Source organism: Miscanthus floridulus, chromosome 8 (genome assembly GCF_019320115.1).
Source record: "Miscanthus floridulus cultivar M001 chromosome 8, ASM1932011v1, whole genome shotgun sequence".
Lineage (NCBI taxonomy): Eukaryota > Viridiplantae > Streptophyta > Magnoliopsida > Poales > Poaceae > Miscanthus > Miscanthus floridulus.
The window spans coordinates 91,037,603-91,043,526 of NC_089587.1; positions in this window are offsets into that span (position 1 = coordinate 91,037,603).

The following is a 5,924-nucleotide window of genomic DNA, read 5'->3' on the forward strand; positions in this document are numbered from 1 at the left end:
AAACTAAGGTGGTGGGGATCGACCCCACTAACCCTACCAAGACGGTGTGGATTGGGACCTAGCTCTCGGCCAAATAGGAATGCGAGCTCGCTGACTTTCTATGTGCCAACCATAATGTCTTTGCATGGAAACCTTCCAACATGCCAGGCATACCACAGGAGGTCACCGAGCATGCACTATGCCTCATCCCAGGATCGAAGCCCTCTAAGCAACACCTATGTCGCTTTGATGACGAGAGGCATAGGGCCATAGGCGAGGAGGTCACCAAACTCCTGGCAGCCAGATTCATCAAAGAGGTATATCACTCTAACTGGCTTGCCAATCCTGTTCTTGTGAAAAAGAAGACTAGGAAATGGAGAATGTGCGTTGATTATACTAGCCTCAACAAAGCATGTCCAAAGGATCACTTTTCTTTGCCACGCATAGACCAGATAGTCAACTCCACCTTGGGATGTGAGATCCTCTCCTTTCTAGATGTCTACTTAGGCTATCATCAGATCACGATGAAAGAGTCCGATCAACTCGCAACCTCATTCATCACCCCGTATGATTCATATTATTATGTGACCATGCCTTTTGGTCTGAAGAACACTAGCGCCACTACCAAAGGTGCATGCAGTAATACTTCACCAATCAAATCAACCCACTCAATTAGTCTGATCAAGCCGAGCAGCCAAAACCAACAATCGACGTCTTTGTTGATGACATAGTGGTCAAAATGGCTCAAGCTTGCGACCTGATCGTAAACTTGGCATGACGTTCATGAACCTCCGAAGGTTCAACATCAAATTGAATCCCAAAAAGTGTGTTTTCGGGGTTTCGAAGGGGAAGCTGCTTGGATACATCATGTCCGAACGTGGCATCGAGGCCAACCCCAAAAAAATCATGGCCATCTCCAACATGGGCCCCATACGCAACATCAAGGGCATACAAAGGCTCACCAGCTGTATGGCTGCCCTAAGCCGGTTCATCTCTCGACTCGATGAGCGAGGGATGCCTCTCTACAAGCTACTCAAAATGATAGACACATTCATCTGGACTAAGAAAGCATAGTAGGCTTTGGAGAGCCTCAAAATGTCGCTGACATCATCCCCAATCCTCGTCGCTCCCAAATGGGGAGAACCCCTCCTCTACATCGCGGCAAGCAACCACGTGGTGAGCGCTGCCCTAGTTGTCAAAAGGGAGGAGCCAGGACAACACCTTAAGGTCCAACGACCCGTATACTTTGTCGGGGAGGTACTCACCGACCCTAAGGTCTAGTACCCTTAGGTGCAAAAACTCCTATACACCATGCTAATGGCGACTCAAAAGCTCCTGCACTACTTCACCAACCATGAAGTCACGGTCGTCACTTCATACCCGCTCGGAGACATCATCCGCAACCATGACGCCACGGGACAGATATCCAAGTGGCCACTCAAACTCATGGGCCATGACATTAGTTATATCCCCCATACTACTATTAAGTCTTAAGCTCTCATGGATTTTGTCGCTGAATGTATGAAGGTCCAGCTACCGACCCCGAACATCACCCACGAGTACTGGATGATGTACTTTGATGGGTCCGTAATGGCACCTGGCTCAGGGGCTAGAGTGATTCTGATCTCCTCAGACAAGAGTAGGCTCCACTATGCAATCCGCCTCCACTTTTTGGCCTCAAATAATGCCATGAAATACGAGGCCCTCATCAACAGACTGTGCATCACCATCAAGCTCAGCGCTACGTGGCTCTATGTCCGCGGTGACTCGGAGTTGGTCATCGACCAAGTCATGAAGGAGTCCTCTTGCAAAAGCCCCCTCATGGTAGCATACTACTAGGAGGTGCGCAAGCTCAAGGACAAATTCTAGGGGATCAAACTACATCATGTCCCCTGAAAGGACGACGATGCCACCAATTTTCTCGCAAAATTGGCTACCAGGCGGGCTCCAACTTCGGATGGGTCTTCATCAATGAACTTCATGAGACGTCCACCCATGTCCTAGAAGATCCAGTCTAGACACGCCCAAACATCGACCTGATGCTCGAGGGCTCCAACCCCGGTGCCTCCGTGACGATGTCACCCACTAACGTCGCCATGATGGCGCTCGATCAAACCGACTGGCGAGCGCCGCTGCTCGCTGACCTCCTTGAGGAAGTTCTCCCACCCAAAAGGACTGAAGTACAATAGATCGCCTGATGCGCCAAGACATTCATTGTGATCGAAAATGAACTCTACAAACAGAGTCCATCGGGAGTACTTATGAAGTGCGTCCCTACCGACCAAGGCAAGCAGCTCCTCCTCGAGGTCCATGCTAGAATCTGTGGACATCATGTAGCCCCAAGGTTGCTAGTCAAAAAAGCCTTTCACCAAGGTTTTTATTGGCCCACTGCACTACAAGGTGCAAAGGAGGTTGTCCGTAGGTGTGAAGGATGTCTGTTCTACTTCAAACTCATTTGCCAGCACAAGAGCTCCAAACTATCCCCATCACCTGGCCATTCGTGGTCTGGGGACTTGACATGGTAGGTCCCCTTAGAAAGGGCCCAGGAGGTTTCACTCACCTACTCGTAGCGGTCGACAAGTTCACCAAGTGGATCGAGGCCAAGCCCATCACCAACATCCGCTCGAAAGAGGCGGTCAAATTCTTCCTCGACATCATCTACTGGTTCAACATTCCTAACTATATCATCACTGACCATGGAACTAACTTCACTGAAAAAAAGTTCCTAGACTTCAGTGATGGATACGGCATCCGGATCGACTGGGCCTCAGTCGGACATCCACGTACTAACGATCAGGTTGAGCGAGCCAATGGCATGGTCCTCCAAGGGCTCAAGCCATGCATCTTCAACCGACTGAACAAGTATGCTGGGCGATGGGTTGCAGAGGTCCCCATGATCCTCTAGAGCCTGGGAATGACCTCGAACTAATCCACAGGGTTCACACCCTTCTTCCTGGCCTACGGAGCTAAAGCAGTGCTGCCCTCCGACCTCGATCATGGTACCCCAAGAGTGAAGGCCTTCGACCATGACTAAGCCACAGAGGCTCAACAAGACATAGTTGACCTACTCAAGGAGGCCCACAAGATGACCGTCATCCGCTCCACTCGCTACCAGCAGACTCTCTGCAGGTACCATGAGAGGAAAATCAGAGGGAGAATCCTCGAGGTCGGAGACCTTGTGCTTCGAAGGACCCAATTGACCAAGGAGAAGCACAAACTCTCTCCACCATGGGAAGGACCCTACACAGTGACTGAAGTAATCTGACTGGGTGCCTACTGACTAAAGGACGACAACGGCAATGTTCTCACCAACACTTGGAACATCGAACAATTATGTCGTTTCTTCCACTAAAAATTCGGTCTTACCGCTTTCTTTCAATCAATGTTTGCTCCTACAAAGCACCCTGGCCCGAACACTTTTAGCCCAGGTCACTCAGGGCTCCACGAGGGTGCGATACCACCTCTCTTTTTACTATCTTATAGTAAAAACTTTTCTACCCGAATGAAAGGATAGTCCATTCCTTTAATTACCATACGTAACTTTGCTTTTAACATTCCAACCTATCGCACCCCGCCACTACCTACGGTTACGAGCAGCTGAGCCTCGTGGGCTACGCCTGGGCTCTAAAGGTTGCAGCCTATGGGACGGATGGGTAGGTGCAAAAAAGAAAGAATATAAAACAAAGCTATGCTGGGGTAAAAATAAGGAACGAATGGGATAAACTTCCCTGAACGAAGTGATTCATCACAAAACAAAATTGTTGTATTCATTAACACACAAAACATGTTCACACAGGGGACTCCCCCATGAACTTATCCCCTACACAAATTACTTGTTTCTACTTTTACATGCTATTATGGCTGCCCGACGGCATCAGCTATTGGTGCGATCGGTGAAGGTAGGGGCTGCTCGTCCCTAGTCTAGACGGCGTTCGGCTCGATCAGAGGCGGGATGACATTTGGTTCCGACCTAGGCTTCGTTCCATCCATAGGCTGGATGATGTCTTCTGCACATGCGCCTTTGGCTATGTTCGCACGGTGAGCCTCCATCACCCATTGCGCGGAGACTTGCTCTGCCACCAACTGTGTGTGTGGTAGCAAGCTCTCCCTGAGTGCATGGATGGCATTTGGGCTCTAGCCATCGACGTATCCACTGTAGATGGCGCCGAAGTCTAGGTCTGGGTGGTGCGTCGCCACCGAAGTCAGCACCCTCGATGTCCCGTAGAACATCTTGTCGGTGATGAGGGCCCAAACTTCATCCAGGACCTCCACTAGTCGGATGGCGGGCACGCTGGTGCTCAACGCTGACCTGAAGACCTCCAAGATGACGACCTAGGCGACATTGCAAAGCTGGTCGAGCTTCCCCTAGAGAGCACAACGCTCTTCAAGGGACTTGGCCAGTGCCTCCGCATTATGGCCAATCATCGCCCTGGCCATCTCCAGTTCCTGCTCCAGTGACCCAACCTTTTTGCCCAGTTCTAGAAGAAGGATGGCGAGCTTAGAAGCAAGTTAAAGGAAAAACCAAGACATCAACCAAAAACAGAAAAGGTATGTACTGAGGCGGGTGTTCTCGAGGATGGAGAGCACTTCCTCCTACCGAGTCACCTGCACGCGTAGCTAAGCGTTCGCCTCCTATGTCCCAAGCACCTAGCCTCGAAGTGCGAGCACTTCCTGATCGACCTCTCACCGAGCCTTCCGTTCTGACTCTAGGGCCTCTAGGGAACCCTAGAATGCCACCTCGGTCTCCACCAAGGACTTCTAGAGAGACACCTCAGTCTCCGCTTGGAGGACCTTCACCACCTCAAGCCCTTGCTCAGCTACAGTCGCCCGCTCTACCACGAGCAGCTCTACCACCTGTGCCTCTATCGCTTCGGTAGCCTAGCCTTGAGACTCACGGTGGGTGGACTCTAGCTCACACTCAAGTTTCATGACCTACCATGACATCTTAGCCTCCTAGGCATGCTCCTGTCGGAGGAAGCGAGACTTGTGGCTCGACATCTCCTCCAAGCCCTACAAAACAAGAGACAAACATGCTGAGATAACCAGTGGAAGACCAAGGAGCCAAGGATGAACATAGAAAACCTACCTCTGTGATGTGGGGCATGTCAACAGTAACCGTCTGTTGGACGAACTTGACCCACTCTAGGGCCTCCTCGAGCTTCACCTTGGTTTGGGCGACATCGGACTCCATGGCAAGTCCTCTCCCATAAGCACATCCCAGAGCTGATCGTCCTACTCACCTCGAAGGATGAACCGAACCTTCCATAGGTCCTCAGGGTAGGGCCACACCAGGTCGGTAGCCCCCAGCCCACTGGAAGGCCTAGCTGATGATCGAACCACCGCCAGCTCCTACGACGGCACCATCGGCTCCACCCTGTCGCCTGCTTCACCATCGGAGGAGACCTCCACTATCTCAATTTTGTGGGCCGCCAATGGATGTTCCACCTTCGGCCTGGCCGCGTCTCCCCCTGACACCTCCTACTCTGACCGAGAAGGCAAGCGTGCGCCCCCCAACCGACGAGGCAGGGAGCCCGGTCTCCCTCCTCTCTTCTGCCATGACTATTGGGGGAGGGCCACAAGGGTCACCTCTGACCCAACCTCCACCATCAGCACCAGGATTGCCACCATCACCTCTACTGCTGCCACCGCCATACTTGCGACCGACGAGGAAGGCACCACCCCCGGAGGGGAAGGACACACTGCCTCCACCCTGCTCTCGCTGCCACTCATCACAAAACACTGCAAGGTAGGCCTCCACTCCTCCTACATGGGAGGCAGGGCGATGCTCAACCCTAGCATCATCTAGCCACTATTGAAAAAGTACAGGTCAGTCGCACTTCAAAAAACTTAACTACAAGATCGAAAAGAAACAAAGAAAGCATACTGGGATGTAAGCGGCAGGGCTCTAAAGCCTCGACCCACCGATAATGGGCCTGCTGGATGAG